The sequence below is a fragment of the Aegilops tauschii genome, chromosome 4, assembly GCF_002575655.3.
Source record: "Aegilops tauschii subsp. strangulata cultivar AL8/78 chromosome 4, Aet v6.0, whole genome shotgun sequence".
NCBI classification, from domain to species: Eukaryota; Viridiplantae; Streptophyta; class Magnoliopsida; order Poales; family Poaceae; genus Aegilops; species Aegilops tauschii.
The window spans coordinates 513,221,068-513,247,001 of NC_053038.3; the positions used below are offsets into that span (position 1 = coordinate 513,221,068).

Here is a 25,934-nt window from a genome sequence, read left to right on the forward strand (position 1 = left end):
AGAGAGCTTTTTGTTACGAGAAAGTTATTTGTCCCTAGGCAATCGATAACTAGACCGGTAATCATTATTGCAACTTTATTTGAGGGAGAGGCATAAGCTAACATACTTTCTCTACTTGGATCATATGCACTTATGATTGGAACTCTAGCAAGCATCCGCAAGTACTAAAGATCATTAAGGTAAAACCCAACCATAGCATTAAAGCATCAAGTCCTCTTTATCCCATACGCAACAACCCCCTTACTCGGGTTTGTGTTTCAGTCAGTCACGCAACCCACTATAAGCGAATCATGAACGTCTTGCAACACCCTACAGCGGGGATCCCTCACGCTTGCGCGACACAGAGAGCACCATAGGATAGCACCAATAATAAAACATGCAACTCAAACCAATCACGATCATCAATTAACCCATAGGACAAAACAGATCTACTCAAACATCATAGGATAGCCATACATCATTGGGAAATAATATATAGCGTTTAGCACCATGTTTAAGTAGAGATTACAGCGGGTAAGAGAGAGGTTACACCGCTGCATAGAGGGGGGAAGAGTTGGTGATGATGGCGGTGAAGTTGTTGGTGAAGATTGCGGTGATGATGATGGCTCCGACGACGTTCCGGCGCCACCGGGAGAGAGGGGGAGAGGTCCCCCCTTCTTCTTCTTCTTCCTTGACCTCCTCCCTAGATGGGAGAAGGGTTTCCCCTCTAGCCCTTGGTCTCCATGGCATGGGAGGGGTGAAAGCCCCTCCGATGTTGGATTTGTCTCTCTGTCTCTCTCTGTTTCTGCGCTCTGGTCTGCTGCCCTTTCACCGTTTCGTATATATATGGAGATCCATAACTCCGATTGGACTGAAATCTTCGCCGTGATTTCCCCCCAAAAATTAGCTTTCTTGCGGCCGAGGAAGGGCATCAACCGCCTTACGGGGGGCCCACGAGGGTCAGGGGCGCGCCCAGGGGGGTGGGGTGCGCCCCCTGCCTCGTGCCTCCCTCGGGCACCGTCTCGCGTGGATTTTCCTTCCCATATTCTCCGAATATTCCAAAAATAACCTCCGTCCGTTTTTATCCCATTTGGACTCCGTTTGATATGGATATTCTGCGAAACAAAAACATGCAACAAACAGGAACTGGCACTGGGCACTGGATCAATATGTTAGTCCCAAAAGTAGTATAAAAAGTTGCCAAAAAGTATATGAAAGTTGTATAATACTGGCATGGAACAATAAAAAATTATAGATACGACGGAGACGTATCACCGGGCGATAAGCTCGCGCACTTTACGCCTTTCCACCTCCTGTGTGCCACTATGGCAACCCCTTTTCGACTATAAAAGGAGGACTGAGTCATACTGGAGAGGGATTCGACTCTTTGGAACTACGCAGCCACCGTAGCTAGTTTGAAAGCTCAAGAACACTAAATACATCCACCAAAGCATGACTAGGGCATTACGCATCCTCGCGGCCCGAACCTGGGTAAACGATCTTTGTGCTGGCTCCTGGACCTGCTCTTCTCACAACCCCGCGCCCGCCGACCGTAGAAGGGATTCCAGTGATCCCATAGGTGTCGTTCCCACCGACATCCAATTATGTTATTATTGTTGAGAGAACTTGCACTAGTGAAAGTATGAACCCTAGGCCTTGTTTCAACGCATTGCAATACTGTTTGTGCTCACTTTTAGCAAGTACCTTGCTGTTTTTATATTTTCAGATTACAAAAACCTATATCTACCATCCATATTGCACTTGTATCACCATCTCTTCGCCGAACTAGTGCACCTATACAATTTACCATTGTATTAGGTGTGTTGGGGGCACAAGAGACTCTTTGTTATTTGGTTGTAGGGTTGTTTGAGAGAGACCATCTTCAACCTACGCCTCCCACGGATTGATAAACCTTAGGTCATCCACTTGAGGGAAATTTGCTACTGTCCTACAAACCTCTGCACTTGGAGGCCCAACAACATCTACAAGAAGAAGGTTGCGTAGTAGACATCAATGAGCGTGAGCCATGGACATAGCACTATAGGTGGAATAGAATGGTGGTTGTGGAGAAGACAAAAAGGAGGAAGATAGTCTCACATCAACTAGGCGTATCAACGGGCTATGGAGATGCCCATCAATAGGTATCAATGTGAGTGAGTAGGGATTGCCATGCAACGGATGCACTAGAGCTATAAGTGTATGAAAGCTCAACAAAAGAAACTAAGTGGGTGTGCATCCAACTTGCTCGCCCATGAAGACCTAGGGCAATTTGAGGAAGCCCATCATTGGAATATACAAGCCAAGTTCTATAATGTAAAATTCCCACTAGTATATGAAAGTGATAACACAAGAGACTCTCTATCATGAAGATCATGGTGCTACTTTGAAGCACAACTGTGGTAAAAGGATAGTAACATTGTCCCTTCTCTCTTTTTATCTCATTTTTTGTGGGCTTCTTTGGCCTCTTTTTTTTATTTGGGCTTCTTTGGCCTCTTTTATTTTTCATAAATTCCGGAGAGTCATCCCAACTTGTGAGGGAATCATAGCTTCCATCATCCTTTGCTCACTGGGACAATGCTCTAATAATGAAGACCATCACACTTTTATTTACTTACAACTCAAGAATTACAACTCGATACTTAGAACAAAATATGACTCTATGTGAATGCCTCCGGAGGTGTACCGGGATATGCAATGAATCAAGAGTGACATGTATGAAAATTATGAACGGTGCTTTGCCACAAATACGATGTCAACTACATGATCATGCTAAGCAATATGACAATGATGAAGCGTGTCATAATAAACGAAACGGTGGAAAGTTGCATGGCAATATATCTCAGAATGGCTATGGAAATGCCATAATAGGTAAGTATGGTGCATGTTTTGAGGAAGGTATATGGTGGGTTTATGGTACCGGCGAAAGTTGCGCGGTACTAGAGAGGCTAGCAATGGTGGAAGGGTGAGAGTGCGTATAATCCCTGGACTCAACATTAGTCATAAAGAACTCATATACTTATTGCAAAAATCTACAAGTCATCAAAAACAAAGTACTACACGCATGATCCTAGGGGAAGGGTTGGTAGGAGTTAACCATCGCGCGATCCCGACCTCCACACATAAGGAAGACAATCAATAAATAAATCATGCTCCAACTTCATCACATAACAGTTCACCATACGTGCATGCTACGGGAATCACAAACTTTAACACAAGTATTCCTCATATTCACAATTACTAGACTAGCATGACTATAATATCACCACCCTCATATCTCAAAACAATCATAAAGAATCAAACCTCTCATAGTATTCAATGCACTTTATATGAAAGTTTTTATTATATCCCTCTTGGATGCCTATCATATTAGGACTAAATTTATAACCAAAGCAAATTACCATGCTGTTCTAAAAGACACTCAAAATAATATAAGTGAAGCATGAGAATTCATCTATTTCTTCAAAATAAAACCACCATAGTGCTCTAAAAATATATAAGTGAAGCACTAGAGCAAATGAGAAACTACTCCGAAAGATATAAGTGAAGATCAATGAGTAGTCAAATAATTATGTAACTATGTGAAGACTCTCTAACATTTAATAATTTTAGATCTTGGGATATTATTCAAACAGCAAGCAAAACAAATTAAAACAAAATAACGCTCCAAGCAAAACACATATCATGTGGTGAATAAAAATATAGCTCCAAGTAAAGTTACCGATGAACGAAGACGAAAGAGGGGATGCCATCCGGGGCATCCCCAAGCTTAGGCTCTTGGTTGTCCTTGAATATTACCTTGGGGTGCCTTGGTCATCCCCAAGCTTAGGCTCTTGCCACTTCTTATTCCATAGTCCATCGGATCTTTACCCAAAACTTGAAAACTTCACAACACAAAACTTAACAGAAAACTCGTAAGCTCCGTTAGTATAAGAAAATAAATCACCACTTAGGTACTGTTGTGAACTCATTATAATTCATATTGGTGTAATATCTACTGTATTCCAACTTCTCTATGGTTCATACCCTCTGATACTACTCATAGATTCATCAAAATAAGCAAACAACACAATGAAAACAGAATCTGTCAAAAACAGAACAGTCTGTAGTAATCTGTATCATTCGAATACTTCTGTAACTCCAACAATTCTGAAATAAATTTTTAGAACTGAGGAATTTATATATTAATCATCTGCAAAAAGAATCAAACTAAAAGCACTCTCCAGTAAAAAATGGCAGCTAATCTCGGGAGCGTAAAAGTTTCTGTTTTTTACAGCAAGATCGCAAAGACTTCACCCAAGTCTTACCAAAGGTTCTACTTGGAACAAACACTAATTAAAACATAAAACCACATATTACCATAGGCTAGATGAATTAGTTATTACTAAACAGGGGCAAAAAGCAAAGAACAGAAAATAAAATTGGGTTGCCTCCCAACAAGCACTAACGTTTAACGCCCCTAGCTAGGCATGATGATTTCAGTGATGCTCACATAAAAGATAAGAATTAAAACATAAAGAGAGAATCATGAAACACATGGAAAGCACATTTATGTCTAACCCACTTCCTATGCATAGGGATTTTGTGAGCAAACAACTTATGGGAACAATAATCAACTAGCATAGGAAGGCGAAACAAGCATAACTCTAAAACTTTTAACACATAGAGAGGAAACTTGATATTATTGTAATTCCTACAAGCATATGTTCCTCCCTCATAATAATTTTCCGTAGCATCATGAATTAATTCAACCATATAACCAGCACATAAAGCATTCTTTTCATGATCTACTTGCATAGAAATTTTATTACTCTCCACATAAGCAAAATTCTTCCCATTCGGAATAGTGGGAGTATCATAAGAGACTCGAATACTATAAATTGTTTCCACATTAAAAGAGTAATGTTCAGAAAAAGGGTAATCATAATCATGACAAGTATTATAAATATAATCATCACTACTATTTATAGCATAAGTTTCATCACAATAATCATCATAAATAGGAGGCATGCCATCATCATAATAAATTTGCTCATCAAAACTTGGGAGGCTAAAAATATCATTTTCATTAAACATAGCATCCCCAAGCTTGGGACAAACATTAATTGCAGCGAATATATTCTCAAACTTCTCATTCTCATCAAACATAGCATCCCCAAGCTTGGGCCTTTTCATATCATAAGCATAATCACTCTCATCATTAATAGTATGGATAGCACCATAGTATAGCAGTTATCATCATCACAATGAGTAATAGGAGCAACATCATTTGGGAGGGATACCTTTTTATCTTTGCTTCTTCGTCTTTTCTTTTTCTTCTTCTCATCATGTGTGGGTTTAATCCTCCTTTTGGAGCTCCTTATTAATGAGATTGATTGAATAGAAGGCTCCTCCTCGTTACCTGATTCATCATAATAAAGAATAGGAGGATATTGGGAAATCTCTTCCCTTTCATTAGTATTCTCTTCATCTTCTATTTGTTTTCTTGTCTTTATGTAATTGGCAATATAAGGATTTTCAATGCAATTCACCACACAATACATATAAATTTCCTCTAAATCAAAATCAAGAACTTTATTAAGGACAAATTCTAGCATATCCTTAGTCATACGTTTCATTTCTTCATAACCCAAAAGCAAACTAAGTTCATTATGATGTGCAAGGGAAATCAAATCATCACAATTTTTGGACACGATTCGATCATGAAACAATTTGCATTGGATATTTAAATGACCACTTTCATTGAAAAGTTCACAAGGATGGCTAAGAAAATTTAAATTTTCAGCACAAACATCTAGCCTTTCTTGCAACCATTTAGTTTCTAAATACTTATGCCTCTTGCAAAATCTATCTTCCCTATTTGGTGTGTACTTGCAAACTCTATGCACTCCACAAAAATTGACATGCTTATAAGAGACATTTTCATCATGACTAGTGCAATCATCATTAGTACCATAGATATTCAAAGAGTTCGTACAAACAACATTGCAATCATGCTCATCATCCAAAGATTTAGTGCCAAACATTTTAATGCATTCTTCTTCTAACACTTTGGCACAATTACCGGAATCCTTATTTTCATGAAAGATATTAAAAGATGAAGCATATGAGTCATCCTCAATTCCATTTTTTTGTAGTTTTCTTTTATAGACTAAACTAGTGATAAAACAAGAAACTAAAAGATTCGATTGCAAGATCTAAATATATACCGACAAGCACTCACCTCCCCGGCAACGGCGCCAGAAAATGCTTGATGTCTACTACGCAACCTTCTTCTTGTAGACGTTGTTGGGCCTCCAAGTGCAGAGGTTTGTAGGACAGTAGCAAATTTCCCTCAAGTGGATGACCTAAGGTTTATCAATCCGTGGGAGGCGTAGGTTGAAGATGGTCTCTCTCAAACAACCCTGCAACCAAATAACAAAGAGTCTCTTGTGTCCCCAACACACCCAATACATTGGTAAACTATATAGGTGCACTAGTTCGGCGAAGAGATGGTGATAAAAGTGCAATATGGAAGGTAGATATGGGTATTTGTAATCTGAAAATATAAAAACAGCAATGTAACTAATGATAAAAGTGAGCACAAACGGTATTGCAATGCTAGGAAACAAGGCCCAAGGTTCATACTTTCACTAGTGCAAGTTCTCTCAACAATAATAACATAATTGGATCATATAACTATCCCTCAACATGCAACAAAGAGTCACTCCAAAGTCACTAATAGCGGAGAACAAACGGAGAGATTATTGTAGGGTACGAAACCACCTCAAAGTTATCCTTTCTGATCAATCTATTCAAGAGTGCGTAGTAAAACAACACGAAGCTATTCTTTCCGTTCGATCTATCATAGAGTTCGTACTAGAATAACACCTTAAGACACAAATCAACCAAGACCCTAATGTCACCTAGATACTCCAATGTCACCTCAAGTATCCGTGGGTATGATTATACGATATGCATCACACAATCTCAGATTCATCTATTCAACCAACACAAAGAATTTCAAAGAGTGCCCCAAAGTTTCTACCGGAGAGTCAAGACGAAAACGTGTGCCAACCCCTATGCATAAGTTCACAAGGTCACTGAACCCGCAAGTTGATCACCAAAACATACATCAAGTAGATCACGTGAATATCCCATTGTCACCACAGATAAGCACATGCAAGACATACATCAAGTGTTCTCAAATCCTTAAAGACTCAATCCGATAAGATAACTTCAAAGGGAAAACTCAATCCATTACAAGAGAGTAGAGGGGGAGAAACATAATAAGATCCAACTATAATAGCAAAGCTCGCGATACATCAAGATCGTGCCGTATCAAGAACACGAGAGAGAGAGAGATCAAACACATAGCTACTGGTACATACCCTCAGCCCCGAGGGTGAACTACTCCCTCCTCGTCATGGAGAGTGCCGGGATGATGAAGATGGCCACCGGTGAGGGACCCCCCTCCGGCAAGGTGCCGAAACAGGGTCCCGATTGGTTTTTGATGGCTACAAAGGCTTGCGGCGGCGGAACTCCCGGTCTAGGTTATGTTCTGGAGGTTTCTGTATTTATAGGAATTTTTGGCGTAGGTCTCACGTCAGGGGGGTCTCCGAGCCATCCACGAGATAGGAGGGTGTGCCTAGGGGGGTGGGCGCGCCCCCACCCTCGTGGGCAGCCCGAGACTCTTCTGGACCAACTCTTTTACTCTAGGGCTTCTTTTGGTCCATAAAAAATCATCAAAAATTAGCACATCAATTGGACTCCGTTTGATATTCCTTTTTTGTGAGTAAATAGCATAAAACTACCACTTTTCATGCTAGGGTTCCAAAAAACCACCACTTTTTTGTTTGTGACTGATACCTACCACTTTTCTCATCGGCTGTCTCAAAAAACCCAAATCGCCCGTTGCTAGCGTTTTGAACCGTTTTCTGACGGTCCGGGCCTGCCTGTCAGGCAACGTCAGTGCCGCGCGTGACGGCGAGGCCGTTAACGGCCGTTACTCGGACCGAGCCGGTGCGGTCGGACCGCTCATTAAGTCGTCTCCCTCCCTCTCACTCTGCTCTCACTTTGCTCCCCGGCCCGCATTCATCTCTCTCTCGCTCTCACTCTCCTCTCCTCTCTGCTCTTGGAGTACTCCTGCTCTTGGACGCCGGCGGCGACTTGCGCTGTGGAAGCTCCACCGCCGCCATGCCTTCCTGGAATGACGGGGATACGAGCTCAGAGGATGAGTGCGACATCACAAGCATGGACATGGCTCTTTGGGTAAGTTTTTCGATCTGCTGAGCTAGGGTTAAGGTTCATCTAGGAGCTAGATTAGGTTAGTGTTCAACTTGGTGAGCTAGGGTAAGCTTTGGTTACTGTTATTTAGTAGGCAGGGTTATGGTTGCCGTTTGAGCTATGTTTATGTATGCTTGAAAACTAGGGTTTGGGTTAGGTTTCTTGCTGGATTTGGGAATTAATTTGTGATCTATGTCTGGTTCTGTGAGCTAAGGTGATTTTGTTGCTGTGTTCATGCAGGAGACCCCTGACACCACCGTGGAGCCTCTTTTCTGTGGCCAGCTAGAGCTTTCTGAACCCACCTGCATGATGCACCACATGAGGCCAATTAAGTGTGTGGCATTTGAAGGAACCTTAACTGGAAGGCGTTTCTATAGTTGTCCAGTACCGCAGGTATAGTACCTTAATTGGAATCATTTTCTTCTGAACCCACACATGTATTTACAAGGATGCCAGGTTGCTTTTCTGAACCCACACAATATTATGTTGACAAGTTGCTCTTATGAACCTGCACTGTATTATTTAGGATGAACTGCAATATGCCTTGTATTAAGGTATTGAGGGATTTGGTTACTATCAAAAATGCTTATGTATAGGAAGCATATATTTGTGAATGTACTTGTACAAGCAGGTTGGGTTCCAGTTATAGTTTGAGTTATATTAAACAACATATTCAGTTTACTTAAGCCTCACCTTCAGTTTCTTAGTCTGATATGATTTGTTGTTATGAAATTGAGTGCACTTAGTGATGTATATTTCAATTTCCAAATGCAGAGTGAAGGTGTTAACTGTGGTGTTACTGAGTGGGTTGACAAGCCCTGGCATCCAATTCTTCAGAATTGCTTGTCCAGGCCGTGGGACATGTACCATGAACAGAATTGTGGCAGGGTAGTTGATAAGCAGAAGTATGAGAAGCATTTGGCCAAGCTTAAGACTGAAAATGACAAGCCGTGCATTGAGTACAGAAAGCTTGTCCAAGATGTATCCAAGATGTTTGATTGGAAGGATGGTAGGGTAGACTACATGGATTACCAGAAGGCAGTTGAGGAGGAATAATTTGAGAAGAAGAAGAAAGAGGTAGAAGAGAGTGCTAGGTTGGAGGTTCAGATGGAGAAGCTCAAACTTGCCAAGGAACATAGGTGCATTTTACAGAGTCAAGCTGACATTATCAAGAATACCAGGAAGGAAAAAAACGAGGTTGAACAGGAGAGAGATTTGCTTAAGATAGAGAAGGCCAAGCTTGAGCATGTGGTGAATGAGCTGCTGAAGGATGGGCATGCAATCAAGGAGAAACTTGAGAAAATCAAGGCCATCCTTGATTCATGAAGTGTGTTCTGGAGATGGTGAAGTACATCCAAGGCCTTTATAAGTATGTGGCCTAACAATCTGATGTGAAGATATGGGGTGTACATTTTGGGGAATGTGAAGCTAATCTAGTCTATGTCTATGCCAATGTTAAGAACTGTAGTTTATGCTGCTAGAACCTTTAATGCTAAGTTATGAACTAAGTTGTAATGAATGTTCTGCCTGTATTTGAACCTCTTATGCTATGTTATGGAGTCAGTGATAAGCACTGCTGGACTATGCTATGTGTTTTTTTATGTTTAAAAGGTAGTTATGTTTATTAGTGTTTTGTACCTGGGCTTTGTGGCCCAGTTATATTTACAAACCTAGGCCTACTCCACCCACCCTCCACTGCTCATAAATAGCCTACTCCACCCACCCTCCTCCCTCCAGAACACAGCCGCCACACCCCACCTCTTGAAACCCTAAATGGATCCAGAGCTTGGGGAGGTGACAGATGAGGAAGAGGAGGCAGTGCATGCAGTGGATGTGAGGAGGCAAAGGGCTCGCCCTGCGGTGCCCATGCCATCAGCTTGGGAGCTAGAGTGGGAGCTGGAGTTCAAGAGGAGGCTGGCAGAGAAGATCTTGGAGAAGTGCAACTCAGATGAGTTCACAGTTCTTGTCCCTGGCGGCAGGCGCAAGAGCTCAGGGAAGATCATCAGGTGGGCTAGGGCACAGGCAGTAATCACTCCTCACCCTTCTACCAGAGCAAAGTGGCGCCGTTTCTTCGATCGTTACGATTGAGAGTTGTTAGTAGTTATTTTTATTATGAATAAGAGTATGAGCTATGTATCCCTTCCACTTTCTGTACAACTCTTTGTATGAAAGAATGTTTTCATGGTGGAATCTATGAATGTTTGATTATTTGAAAGAATGTTTGATTCTTTGAAAGAATGTTTCTATCAATCTGTGCATCAGTTGCAAAGCTCATAAGTTTTAGGAAGTGCAACCCAGAAGTCACAAACACTCAGGTTTCATAATGCAAACACTCAGGTTTCATAATGCAAGCAAATACATAGGTTTCAGGAACCAAATACTCAGGTTTCAGGAAGCAAATACATAGGTTTTAGGAAGCAAACACTCAAGTTTCAGCTAACAAATACATAGGTTTCAGCAAGCAAACACTTAGGTTTCAACACTCATACAGTGCCAACAAGACAACTTTCCAGCACTCAATAGTTACCACTAGCAGTGAAATATGCCTTCCACTTTCCAGTTGGCTTCCTAACCCTCTTGGACCCAATCTCCATCTCAGAGTGAGCAGCTTGCCTTGGAGCACTGAAACCTGTGTACCCCCCTCCTCTGCTAGCTGTTGATGCTCTGGTGTTCTTTGCTGGAGAGGCAATGGATGACCTTGTGTTCTTGGCTGGTGAAGATGTGTTAGGAGCCCTTGTCTTCTTGGTTGCTTTGGTCTTCTTGGCAGGTGCTGATGTGGCAGGTGCTGGAGTAGCAGAAGCAGCTGCCTTGTTCCTCTTTGCTGGTCCTGGAGTAGCTGTGGTTGTTGCAGGCCTCTTCCTAGCTATGGCTGGTGCTGATGGTGGTGGTGGTGCAACCACACCTGTAGTAGCCATGGTAGATGAAGAGTAGTCTGACCTATTCTCCTGCACATTTAACAAAGCAAATTTGAATTAAACCACCTAGCCTATGAAACAGAAATTTCTTTATCAATAAGCATACCTCGTGATTATTCTTTCTCATCTGCAGTTTGGGTTTCAGTGGAACACCACATGTGGTATATCTGTGACCTTGCTTATTGCAATTGCTACAAGTCACTGTCCCAATTCTTGATGTATCCTTCTTGGCAGGCACCTCAAAATGTCCTTTCCTCCTAGCTGTCTGCTTTTTACCCTTCTTTTCTTTGAATACTGGAGGAGATATGTCACCCCCCATGGTGTGTGGCCAACAATCAGGGCCTGGAACAGGGTATATAATATGCTTGTAGGTTTCATAGTAGAGGGGCTTCTTGAAGAACTCATGGACAAAATCTTCAGGGTGCAGCTTCACCTTCTGCATTGCTGCTATAGCATGACTACATGGAACAGCTGTCATATCCCACCTCCTGCAGTCACAAGTGTAGTTGTTTAGGTTTACACAGTAGGTCTTTTCTGAACTACTTGTAACTTGCCAAATGCCTGGTCCAGCCATATATGCATCACAATATTTTGCCCACTTCTTGGCCTCCTCCAATATCTCAGAGTAAGTGGGTGTGATATCCCACCTACATGCCTCTGTCTTCTCCCTAATCTTCTGAAACTTGATCATGAGTTTTGTCCTCATTCCTTCAAGCATTGTCCTTATGGGCTTGTTCCTAACATCCAGAATCATCCTGTTGAAAACTTCACTAAGATTGTTTACAACAAGGTCCGTCTTGCATATAGTATCCATTCTATGCCTGGCCCAAGTATGGACTGGTATGTTGGAAAACCACTTCCATGCCTCCTCACTCTCTTTCTTCAATGCTTCCATGCCCAGATCATGCCCATGCTTAGTGAAAGAATATGCAGCCTGGTCTAGATGTTTTTTCAATTCATCCCCTCTAAACCCAGCTGATTGGAAGTTGGCATATATGTGTCTTAAACAAAATCTTTGAGGGGAATCAGGAAATACATCCTCTATTGCATTGAGCAGACCCCGTTCATTGATTTTGTATTAATAACTAGGAAGTAGAGAAAGCATTACATAGTGCAAGGAAAAGCAGTTAAATCATGAAGAGTAGTTGTACCTTTTGCCTGTCTGACATAATTGTGTAGGGCCCAAACTTGTTGCCACTACCAATTACTGTCCTTAACTGTGTAAGAAACCAAGTCCAACTATCTGTCTCCTCCTTGTCAACAACACCAAATGCAATAGGGAAGATGTTATTGTTGCCATCCCTCCCTGTTGCTGCCAGGATTTGCTGCCCAGTGCTTAGTTTGATGAAGCATCCATCAAGACCTGCATTTTAAGCCATTAGTGCTTAGTAAACATGTAATGCAATCCCTATTTAAGCACTATACAGACTAGATTTACCTATGAAAGGCCTGCAACCATTTAGGAACCCCTCCTTACGAGCAAACAGACAGTAAAACATGTAATGAAACCTTGGGGTAGGTGCTGGGTGGAGTTCAAATTCCTTTGTTGTCACAACACACCTACTACCAGGGTTTGTGTCCAAAACACACTGCAGATAGTCTCTTAACCTGTAGTATTGTGTCTTGTGATCCCCTTGCACAACATCAACTGCTTTCCTCCTTGCCCTGTAGGCCAAACTTTTTGGAACATGTACTCCAAATTTCTTTTTTGTATAACTCAGTATAGTCTCAACACATGCACCAGGATTGGATCTTACAGTATCCTCAACAGCCTTAGCAACCCACTTCATGGTAACCTTTGTGTTCTCTCCACTTGCTCCACAGGTGTGATCAAGATTCATCTTCTTGATGCTAAAGGTTGACTCATGGGCAATCTTAGAAGCAGTAATATAAAACTCACAACCATGCTTTCTATCTGAGCACCAGGCTATGATCCTACTTGGATCATTCCTATGGTACTCAAAGTTCCTAAGTGTCCTAACATGGTAGTTTCTCAATGCTTCTCTGAACTCTACCACATTCAGAAAGCACAAATGAATCCTAAACTGTTCATGTGCATCAGGCCTAGAGGAATCATACCATATTCTCTCCTTCTTCTTCTTCTTCTTCTTCAATTTTCTCTTCCTGCCACAAGGTAACCTAGGTGCATCACCTTCTTCATTAGAAATGCCTTCATCACCTGGAAAGCAGAACTCATCAGCTTCTGGCACGAAATCTTCAAACTTTATGTGATCTGCTTGTTGGGCCTTGTTTCCTCACAGGTATCTTCTGTGCCACAGTTTTCACATGATCTGAAGCTTCTTCTTCATCATCTTCTTCAGAACCATTTGGCTCCTGCCAAAACTCTGAGGGTTCAGAAGCTGCCCCAAAATAATGCTCAGCCATCTCTTCCTCTTCCCTATAGTGCTGACTTGTTCCTTCACCACCTTCATCTTCTCCCCTAGCCCAAGACTTGTATGAAATTTTCTTCCCTCTGTAATCACCCCTGAAAAACTCAAAATCTGAAGAGGATTTGTCCAACTCATCTTCATCTTGATCTTCTGCTTCAATGCCTTCAATTTCCACTGCCTCTTTTCCCTTGTTGAAATTACAGCTCTGTTGTGTGTTAAAATATGGATCAACAGGCACAAGTGGAGGCTGTGAAGAATTTGAGACAGGGAAAAGGACACCTTCTTGGGAAACACTATAAACAATGGGATCACCAACTTGACTCATTGGAATCTGCTCTTCAAGCAAGGTGTGGTCCATGTTTGCATCTGCTGGATTTGGGTCACTAGCCTCTCTCACTGTTATGTTCAATATTTTCTTCTCAGCAAACAAATCTAGCATCTCCTCCACCTTCTCATCACTGTCCAAAACCTCAATCCCCTCCAGCCCCTTACCCTCATCCTTAACATATGACAGATAGGCATCCAACCCATAGCCCTCAAGTTCAATAAGTGCTAACAATAATAGGTAATTCATTTCTGATAAGGAAAACTTCCTTTCCATGTTGTCTCTACCCTGAAAATGCAGCCTCAATTCCCATACTTCATCATCCAAACTATGCAAAAAAAGAAACAACACATTCAGATTTCTTCAGATTTTCAAGTTAAAAAGTATAACAGTTTCACTTGCACAACATATCATCCAAACCTAAACCCTAATTCATATATTGCTTACAATGTATACATAATAATATACCAAAGAAACTAATTCATTAACAATCTAAGAAACAAATCCTAACCCTAGTTCATAAATAAGCTAAGAAAAATAATTAAAACAATTCATAACTTACTCCACGCCACCAAGTGAGGAGGCCCACTGGTGCCCGCCTTCTTGATCCGCGTGGATGCATTTGGCCACTGCCCTGGCCGCGCGGAACGCCGACGAGATCTGGACCTCCTGCGTCGGTGGCCCAGACGAGCGCTGGGTCGGGAAACTTGCGCTGCCTAGCCACTTGTTGACCTCGGAGTGAGCACCGCCCTCGCCGCTGGCTGTCGCCCCAGGCTCGCCGTCGTCCTTCTTCTTCGCCGCCGCCATCGTCGGGAGAGACAGAGAGCATGGGGGAAAGGAGGAGCGAGAGAGAGATGCTGCCGACAGCGAGCGAGCGGGTGCGGTCCGACCGCACCGGTCGGTCCGAGTAACGGCCGTTAACGGCCTCGCCATCACGCGCGGTGCTGACGTGGCTTGACAGGCGGGCCCGGACCGTCAGAAAACGGTTCAAAACGCTAGCAATGGGCGATTTGGGTTTTTTGAGACAACCGACGAGAAAAGTGGTAGGTATCAGTCACAAAACAAAAAAGTGGTAGTTTTTTGGAACCCTAGCACGAAAAGTGGTAGTTTTATGCTATTTACTCCTTTTTTGTAAAACTCAAAAACAAGGAAAAAATAAAAACTGACACTGGGCTCTAGGTTAATAGGTTAGTCCCAAAAATCACATAAAATAGCATATAAAACATCCTAGATGGATAATATAATAGCATGGAACAATCAAAAATTATAGATACGTTGGAGACGTATCAAGTGGCTAGGGTTTTCTCCTTGCTTCACTTCCCTTGGAAGCACTCTCAACCGTTGGATGCAGCGAAGATCAACGGCTAACATGTGTTGGACTTATGGACTGATGTTGGGCTGCCAACACACCTCCATGTGGAGGGACTTAGCCCAACAGGAGGTTGCTAGTTAGACACCAACAGAACATAGGGACAATATTTGGAAAAAAATGGTCTAGGAATTAGGGACGATGGATACTAGACAAGGCCAGTTACCTATGGTAATTCCTTGCGAAGCAACCATTGGTATAAGAGGAAATGGTTTCTTTAGAGCAGGCATGTACATCTCTCCACCCATCACTGAAACTGGGTACAGCTAATTAAAGTAGACCACACAAACAACCTAAGTGTCGGATGCCTATAAGCAGAACAGAAAACTAACACATTATTCATCACAATATAAAGAGGCACATTTTGCTAGTTAGTATGCAACCAAAATGGTCGTAGAAAAGCACACTGTTTAACAATGTCTCACAGAAGTAATCATTTAAATATATTGTAAATGCTCTGATCTGCATCTACTACTACAATAACTACAAGAGGAGGGGTATACGTCCTGAAACCTTAACGACTTTAGCACCAGCACTGCAAGCAGATATAACCTGCAAACACCAAATATAGAAAACATGTGGGAATAAAAATTAGGTCATGCTACTCTGAATTGCAGAAATGAATTTTCATGCAAGTTCGTATCGTATGTGGCATGTGGTACAAACCTCAGTTGGTGTCAGCACTCCTGGAATATATAGAACTTCACTTCCGTCAAGATCATGAAGTATTTCCTTAAACAATAAGATTGAAATAATTAATTAACATTTATATGCTGTATAGGATACAAACAGTGCAATCACTAAATCAAATTTCTATTAGATATGTTTAAGTAATTGGAAGCGAAGCGATCGAATTTGCAAATCAAATTATTGACACCCTAAAGCCTAAACTACAAGCTTATAAGGATCTCTGATATCAAATATGTTACATTGACAAAGTGTATAGGGAATGTCCCTAGTGACCACAGACTATAGAAAGGTGTTCATTTCTAGTACAATAAACATCGTTGTTAGATGTGTATAGTCTCTTTCTGGTTTATCCCCATTGTATAAGGGGTTTCCTGCACTTTACAACACATGTATATGTATTGGCCTTTGGCCCTCACTAAAGTGAGTTGCCCATTCCTAACATGGTATCAGATGCTTAGGTTCCTCTCCGACTCCCGCACGCTCGCAGCTCCGTGCCTAGCTCCCCCGTCGCCGGCCTCCCTCTACCTCGTCGCCGGCGCCGGCCACCTCCTCCCTTGCCCCCGGCTCTCTCCTTCCCCGCCGCCACGCCGTCTCGCCCCGGCCTGCGCTGCCCCGAGCTCGGTCGCGGCCTGCCGTCGCTGTCCCGCGCCGCCCCGAGCGCGGCCGCGGCCTGCCGTTGCCGCCTCGCGCCGCCCCGTGCTCGGCCGCGGCCGGCAGCCACCTCCCCACGCCAGGCAGCCACCTACCCGCGCCTCCCCGCGCCCGGCAGCCACCTTCCCGCGCCTCCCCGCGCCCGGCCGCGACCTCCCCGCGCCCTGCCGCCCCTGGCCGCCTCCTGCTGCAGCCGGTGCTGCCCAGGGCCGGCCACTCCCACGCTCGCCCTTCCCCCCCGCTTCCTCCATCGGGGCTGGATTGAGCCAGCGCGAGCCCGATCCCGATCTAGATCGGGGTCTCCTATAGCAGTCTACTGTAGCAGTTGACAAAAAAAAAAGAGCTCCTCATGTCTTCTTCGAGCTATGTCGCCGTTCCTCGGTGCTCGGTGATCTTCAATGGCACCAACTATGCCGAGTTTGCGGGGTTTATGCGTATCCACATGTGCGATCTCCTTCTGTGGGGTGTTCTCTCTGGCGAGGTCCCCTGTCCGCCTTGCCCTGTTGCTCCAGTGGCTCCTACCTCGCCAGCACCGTCGGTTCTTGCTGCTGATGCTTCTCAGGCTGATCGCGATGCCGCCAAGGCTCTCGATGATACTGCAGTTGATGCCTATGATCAGCAGATGTCAGCCTATTCGGATGCCCTTTCTGCCTATCGTGATGATCTGTCTGGTTACACTCAGTGGTGCAATGATGATGCTCGTGCTGCTGCTGTTCTTACTGCGAGTGTCCTTCCTCAGTTTGCCTCGGAGTTCATGGGACTTGGCACAGTTGCAACGATGTGGTCTTATCTCTGTCAGCGCTATCAGCCCTCTGGTGATGCTCTCTACCTATCTGTGGTGCGTCAGGAGCATGCACTTGAGCAAGGTGATTCCTCTGTTGATGAGTTCTATTCACAGTGCTCTGCCATCTGGCGTCAGCTTGACTCTCTTCGGACCGTCGTTTGTGGAACTTGCCGTTGCTGTCAGACTACACGGTCCGATTTGGAGTTTCAGCGGGTTCACGAGTTCTTATCTCGTCTTCGCTCTGAGTTCGAGCCTCGCCGTGCTCACCTGCTCGCTCGTGGTCGTGTTCCTATCTCGGAGGTACTTGCTGAGCTTCGTGACGAAGAGACCCACCTACGCTCTGCTGGGTTACTTGTGGTTCCATCAGTGTTGGCCACCCGAGCTCCTCTGCCACCTACTCGCCTCACTGCTCCACCGCTCCTGCCTACTCCTTCAGGGGGGTGGGTCGTCCTTCTTATGCTGAGAGGGGCCGGTCGCGCCGTGACACCTTCTGTGGCTACTGCTCTCGGCCAGGTCACCCAGAGTCTGATTGCCGTGAGAAGAAGCGAGACCAGAGGCGCTCCTCTTCCAGTGGGACTCCTGGATCCTCCTCGACCCCGTCACTCACTGACCAGGACATTATGAGGCTCAAGCGTCTCTTAGCTTCCTCAGGCTCTTCGTCGACCGGTTCCGCTGCTGCTGTGACTGCAGCCACTGCTCCCCCACCGGAGGCATCTACACAGTCAGGTACATCTTCGTGGGTTCTGGATTCTGGCGCCTCTTTTCATATGTCTTCTGATTCTTCTGTGCTGTCTTCTCTCCGACCTCTTGATTCGCCTGTTAATGTTCTTACCGCTGATGGCACACCTCTTCCTGTTGCTAGCCGTGGTCTTCTTTCCACTCCATCTTTTTCTGTTCCTAGTGTTTCACATGTTCCTCGCCTCACCATGAATCTTTTTTCCGCTGCCCAACTTACTGATTCTGGTTGTCGTGTCATTCTTGATACCGACTCTTGCTCCATTCAGGATCGTCGCGCCAAGGCTTTGATTGGTGCTGGCCCCCGGCGCCGTGAGTCAGAGGGCCTTTGGGAGGTTGACTGGCTTTGTGTTCCTTCCGCTGCCACCACTTCAGCCAGCTCCCATGCTCTTGCTGCCTCTTCGTCTGCGTCCTTCCAGCAGTGGCATCATCGCCTTGGTCACCTATGTGGCTCTCGCTTGTCTTCTTTAGTTCGTCAGGGCCTCTTAGGGTCTGTATCTGGAGATGTTTCTTTACCTTGTACTGGCTGCACACTTGGCAGACAGACCCAGTTACCTTATTCTACCAGTGAGTCGGTATCTCAGCGTCCTTTTGACTTAGTTCATTCTGATGTATGGGGTCCTGCTCCCTTTGATTCGAAAGGTGGTCACCGCTACTATATCTTGTTTATTGATGATTTCTCTTGCTACACTTGGCTCTACTTTATGAAATCTCGTAGCGAGGTTCTCTCTATATACAAACGTTTTGCTGCCATGGTTCACACCCAGTTTTTCATGCCCATTCGTACTTTTCGTGCTGACTCCGCTGGTGAGTTTATCTCCCAGCTGTTGCGTGGTTTTCTTGCGGAACAGGGTACTCTTGCCCAGTTCTCATGTCCTGGTGCACATGCTCAGAATGGCGTTGCCGAACGTAAGCATCGTCATCTACTTGAGATGACTCGTGCTCTGATGATTGCCGCCTCTCTCCCACCCCATTTTTGGGCTGAGGCTGTTTCTGCATCCACCTATCTCATCAACATACAACCATCGATTGCTCTGCAGGGTGGTATTCCTATGGAGTGTCTCACTGGTCGCTCTCCTGACTACTCAGCTCTTCGTATGTTTGGATGTGTGTGCTATGTCCTTCTTGCCCCGCGAGAACGCACCAAACTGTCTGCTCAGTCGGTTGAGTGTGTTTTTCTTGGCTACAGCGATGAGCACAAGGGCTATCGCTGCTGGGATCCTGTTGGTCGTCGTTTGCGCATCTCGCATGATGTGACCTTTGACGAGTCTCGCTCTTACTACCCACGTCCTTCTACCTCAAGCTTCTCTGTGGACGATCTTTCGTTTCTTCTTCTCCCCAATACACCCCGCTATGTGCCTCCTCATGTTTTTCCTCCTCCGCCTGCACCTCTTCTTCCTTCTCCTTCACCACCGACACCATCTTCCCCATCCTCCTCCTCCAACTCTCCACCATCATCTCCAGTCCCTCGTCCTCTCTCACCATTTCCTCTTCACTATACTGGTCGCCCTCGTTCTGAGGATGTTTCCCCTGATGCGCCTTCCACCTCTGGTGCACCTCCTTTCACGCCTCCCCCGGTTCATAACCTCCGTGCTCGGCCTCGCCCCCCGCCTGATCGCTACTCTCCTGATCGGTACGGTCTCTTTGTTATTGCTGAGCCCACTTCCTATCGGACTGCCATGACTCAGCCTGAATGGCAGCTTGCGATGGCCGAAGAGCTTGCTGCCCTTGAGCGCTCTGGCACATGGGATCTGGTTTCCCTCCCTTCCGGTGTCCGTCCCATCACCTGCAAGTGGGTCTACAAGATTAAGACTCGCTCTGATGGTTCTCTTTAAGCGCTACAAAGCGCGCCTTGTGGCCCGTGGTTTTCAGCAGGAGCAGGGACGCGATTATGATGAGACATTCGCTCCTGTGGCCCATATGACCACTGTTCGCACTCTTCTTGCTGTTGCTACTGTTCGTCATTGGTCTATCTCTCAACTTGATGTTCAGAACACTTTTCTTAATGGCGAGTTGCGTGAGGAGGTTTACATGCAGCCACCACCGGGGTACTATGCTCCTGACGGTATGGTCTGTCGACTTCGCCGCTCCCTCTATGGTCTTAAACAGGCCCCGCGCGCTTGGTTTGAGCGCTTTGCCTCTGTGGTGACTGCCGCTGGTTTCTTGCCCAGTGATCATGATCCAGCGTTGTTTGTTCACACATCTCCTCATGGTCGGACTCTTCTCCTTCTTTATGTTGATGACATGATCATCACTGGTGACGACTCTGACTACATTGCCTTTGTTAAGGCCCGCCTTCACGACCAGTTCCTCATGACTGATCTTGGTCCTCTTCGCTATTTTCTTGGGATTGAGATCTCCTCGACCTTTGATGGCTTCTACATCTCTCAAGAGAAATATATTCAGGATCTTCTCGCTCGAGCTGCTCTCAGTGATGACCGCACCGTTGTGACTCCTATGGAGCTCAATGTTCAGCTTCGTGCCTCTGATGGTGACCCTCTTCCTAATCCCACTCGTTATCGTCACCTCGTTGGTAGCCTTGTCTATCTTGCTGTTACGCGTCCTGACATCTCCTATCCTGTTCACATCCTGAGTCAGTTTGTTTCAGCCCCCACCTCTGTCCACTATAGTCACCTCCTCCGTGTTCTACGATATCTCCGTGGCACGATCTCTCAGCGCCTTTTCTTTCCCCGCTCCAGTTCTCTTGAGCTCCAGGCTTACTCTGATGCTACCTGGGCTAGTGATCCCTCTGATCGACGCTCGCTGTCTGCTTATTGTGTTTTTCTTGGTGGCTCTCTTATTGCTTGGAAGACAAAGAAACAGACTGCAGTTTCTCGCTCGAGTACAGAGGCTGAGTTGCGAGCCATGGCCATGCTGACGGCTGAGGTGATCTGGTTACGGTGGTTACTTGAGGATTTTGGTGTGTCTGCTGCTACCTCGACTCCCTTACTGTCAGACAGTACTGGTGCTATTAGTATTGCGCGTGAACCGGTGAAGCATGAGCTCACTAAGCACATCGGTGTGGATGCCCACTTCGTGCGTGCTGCTGTGCAGGATCAGACTCTCGCTCTTCACTATGTGCCCTCTGAGTTACAGTTGGCTGACTTCTTCACAAAGGCACAGACTCGGGCGCAGCATGCCTTTTTCCTCTCCAAACTCAGTGTTGTTGATCCACCATGAGTTTGAGGGGGGGTGTTAGATGTGTATAGTCTCTTTCTGGTTTATCCCCATTGTATAAGGGGTTTCCTGCACTTTACCACACATGTATATGTATTGGCCTTTGGCCATCAGTAAAGTGAGTTGCCCATTCCTAACAATCGTTACAAATGCAATAGTACTGACTCTTACCATGACTGTGCCAGGGTTTTTGGGTAAATTTAGAGCTTGCAGAGGAACCTGAGCCAGGCCCGCTCGTGAGAAACTGTGCACCAGCTGTAATGGCTTTGCTTGCATCGTCAGCATTTAGGACTGTACCAACCTAAGTACAGAGTGCAGAAAGATCAGAACGTATCATACTATCATTAGCAACTTAACACTGTTGCTTATAGTTAGCATAACTGGGGTTGCGAGGGACAGCTTTGATGGAGTAGTAAATTGTGAGCATTACACTGTTACTTACAAAAACAGTGGTGCATTGCCACACTGACACGATAAGTTTGAAAGTTCAGATGTAAAAGCTGTAAAAACTTTGGTTATCACGTTTTTAAGATTATATTGAAAGTGACCAGGCTTGATGCTATAAAGCAGTTAGCTGTTAGCTGACAAGCCATATGTTCAGGCAATGATGCAAAAGCCTATGACGTAATGCCAGAGACTCACCCCAAATGTCGAAGAAGGGTAACTCTTGCGAAGATCCTCAACAACCTGCTAGAAAGTTTATCAATCAACCAAAAGTTAGCAAGCAGCAATGATAATGGTAAAAGGGCAAAATAGCAGAAGTATGCTGAGAAAGACCCACCTCTAGCACTCCAGGAGTTGACATCACAATTTCTAGCTGAACAGCATTGCACATGTTTGTTAGCACCAGAAACAGGAAATGAAACACCGAAACAATGCTAGTGTGTAAGAAAATAAAGTTTAGCATGGATGGCTTCCCCTTTCACCCTTTGCAAGCAATAGGCAAGGAGATCACCCTACTAGTCTACGTGCCCAACAAAACCAAAGAATGCACCGGAGCAACTGACTCACCACGGAGACGCCCCCACGAACGGCCGCATGGGCTGCCTGCATCCCGTCCCGCCGCTGCAAGGGAAAGCCAAGAACAAAAGGGTCAGCCAATCCAGGCCTCTGCTCCGGTAAGGCCAATCGCCGAACAGGTGGCGGGCAGCATGAACCGGGTGAAGCCGACCTTTTCCTTGCTCTTCCGCGCGGAGGCAGGCGATGACGCGTGAGCGTAGTATGGCGGCGAGTGCTTTCGGTGGCAGGCGATGACGCGTGAGCGAGGCTGGGAGCCAAGAAGAGGCAGTTGTGCTGCGGCGACGAGCATCTTGGTTCCTATGGGCAGTAGAGTTGTTGTCAGATAAAAATGATAAGCTCGTCTCTACTCCGTTCCTCTCGAGCTTGTAAATCTGTTTTTTCCTGGGGGAATGGCTACATGCAAGTCGTCTGCCTTTTATATCTAGGCCAGTAGACCGTTTTAGACCGTTGGATAAAGATCTTACGGCGCATAACTCTTCTTCCTCGGCAGACCGCCGCACGGGCTGCCGGCCGAACCGCCGGCTCCCGCCCTCCTTTGAGTTTCTTCTCCGGCGAAGCCCCACCACGGCCCTCATCCTGAACCCTAAGATAATAGATAATGGGATGATGACGGCAAGTCCCTTGATTTTTTTCAAAACTATGACGTATTTTATAGCAAATACGGAAACTATAGCAAAGAGTGGAGAAAAATCAAAACTAGCACCCCGTCGGCCACGCGTGGGCCGAAAAGGGTGTTTTCGGCCTCCCCTTGGCCGAAATGGACTTTTCGGCCATGCCTTGGCCGAAGAGGTGCGTACCTGGGCCGAAAAGACCTTTTTGGTCAGGAGTAGGCCGAAAAGTACTTTTTGGTCAGGAGTAGGCCGAAAAGTCCCTTGGCCCCACCTTTTCACGTTAATGGTTGGCCAAAGTTGCATGGCTCCACTCTTCGGCTTACGTTAGGCCGAAGTGATTTTTTTTTAATTTTGGTATATAAATACTGTGCAACCATTGCCCATCTTAGACATTGAAAAAAATATATTTTCATGCAACCCTTTCCCCTTAATATTTTTCCGCCAACTCTTTCCCGCCACCCGTTTCCCGCCAACCCCTTCCCGCCATATGTTCCTGCCACCCGTTTCCCGCCAACCCCTTCCCGCCATATGTTCCCGCCAACCCTTTCCCTCCATACCACAGTTGTTCTTTCCCGCCATTTTCTCCTCTCTACCTATACGTTGTGATTGCTTGGTTCGATACCTTGGTTTCATAACTGAGGGAAATACCTACCGTTGTTGTGCTACATCATCCTCTCCTCTTGGGGGAAATACCGACATAGTCCTAGCGACACCATCAAGTAGAATTTCTGGCGCTATTGTCGGGGAGGATCTTCAACATAACCAGGTTCCTAATCACAAATCTCATCTCCTCGCAATTTACATTATTTACCATTTGCCTCTCGTTTTCATCTCGACTACACTACACTGGACTGCTTATCCACCTCCGTCTGAAGGGGGTTTTATAGGTAGAGAGGAGAAAATGGCGGGAAAGAACTACTGTGGTATGGCGGGAAAGGGTTGGCGGGAACATATGGCGGGAAGGGGTTGGCGGGAAACGGGTGGTAGGAACATATGGCGGGAAGGGGTTGGCGGGAAACGGATGGCGGGAAAATATTGAGGGGAAAGGGTTGCGCAAAAATATATTTTTCAGTGTCTAAGATGGGCAATGGTTGCACAGTATTTATATACTAAAATTAAAAAAATCGCTTCGGCCTAACGTAAGCCGAAGAGTGGAGCCATGCAACTTCGGCCAACCATTAACGTGAAAAGGTGGGCCCAAGGGACTTTTCGGCCTACTCCTGACCGAAAAGTACTTTTCGGCCTACTTCTGACCAAAAAGGAATTTTTGGCCTACTCCTGACCAAAAAGGTATTTTCGGCCCAGGTACGCACCTCTTCGGCCAAGGCATGGCCGAAAAGTCCATTTCGGCCAAGGGGAGGCCGGAAACACGCTTTTCGGCCCACGCGTGGCCGACGAGGTGCTAGTTTTGATTTTTCTCCACTCTTTGCTATAGTTTCCGAATTTGCTATAAAATACGTCATAGTTTTGAAAAAAATCAAGTCCCTTCCTTCTTACTACCCCCTCCGTCCGGGAAAGCTTGTCTCTCAAATGGATGTATCTTTTTTTTAACATCTCTCAAATGGATGTATCTAACATTTGAGGGACAAGCTTTTTTAGACGGAGGGAGTACAACTGTGCTAGGGAAAACCCTATAGGCAGATCACTAGCCATGTCTGGGGTAAGTGGCCCGCACTACTGTTATTTAGCAGTAGCGCGACCCAGAAGCACGCGTTGCATGTAAACATTAGCAGTAGTGCGGCCCAAAAGCACGCGCTGCAGGTAAACATTAGCAGTAGTGCGGTGTTTAGTACCCCGCGCTACCGCTAAGTGGTCCCCACTGTACCCCTGGGCTAGCCATAGTAGCAGCGTGGGGTGTAAAACCCGCACTACAACTAACTTGATAGCAGCAGCGCGGGCTATATAACCCCGCGCTGCTACTATATATACACGGGCCAGCAGATGGGCCCTACTTAGCAGCAGCGCGGATCACACACCAGCACTATAGGTATCGGGCTTAGCTGTAGCGCGGGCCTCGGGTCCCGCGCTACTACTAAGCTCCTTTTATCTTCCCTGCCGCCCTTTCCTCACTCTCACCCTTCACTCTTCCGGCTATCCGTCGCTGTCGCTCGCGCTGCCGTCGCCGATCTCATGCCATCGCTAGTCGCTCTTCCTCCCGAGCCCCAGCGACCCTGCCTCGTCGCTGCTCCGTCGCCAGTCGATCCCGCCCGAGCCCTAGTGCCACCTCGAATGTATTCTTTTCCCGCCCTAGTCCCTCATCATCTGCTCTTTCTCCCAATCCCTTTTGAGCCCCTGCACCCTTGCTCTTTCTCCCGAGCCCCGGTGGTGAACCCTTGGTCCATTGGGACGACTCCTAGGTTGATTGTGATGAACCCTAGGTCGATTTTGAACTGAAACAAATCCCTAATTTCAATGGACCAGATGGCCGATTAGAGAAAGTTTGTATGAGATGTTTTGTAGGGCACATCCCCACGGTCATTTCGGGTGGTCATTCACCCATTTTGGACCAGCCATTTGGTCCCAGCAATAAAAACGAAGCATCTGCCCTGATATTTGAAAAATAGAGTACCTTTGGTTTCAGCTACATATGTTGATGGTTTTTGGTGATGACTATAAAAAGTAATACAGGTATAGATCCTAGTTCCCGTATAAGCTTAGTTTGATTAATTTCCATTAGCAGTTCTCTTACAATGAAATTCGTAAGTGGGCTAATCAGTATGATGCAGATGTTGGTTTCTTCAGAAAAAGCTTAGGTGATGGTTTTTGTGGTGTCTTTATAACGAGGATCATCTTGAGGAATGCCAATATCGAAGGTTATTTTCATACCCTCCTGAAATCCGTAGGCCTTGCATAATCCTTTCCAATTTAAACAACCAAAGTGTGTGTGACCTATTTCATTTAAGATCTTAACCTCAAAAATGGAAACATGTATCGTCTTAACATGAGCTTTCTTCGTATCCACATTTTCCCTCTCTTCAAAAGAGTGCTTGTTTATGACATAAGGTCTTGCATAGCAGGGGATGAAC

General features: G+C 45.5%; 1 pseudogene; it reads right to left on the reverse strand.

The window, feature by feature from the left end:
- LOC109748237 (uncharacterized) overlaps positions 1–22,727 on the reverse strand; it is a 79,356-nt pseudogene extending 56,629 nt beyond the window's left edge.
- Positions 22,728–25,934: the final 3,207 nt, after the last annotated feature.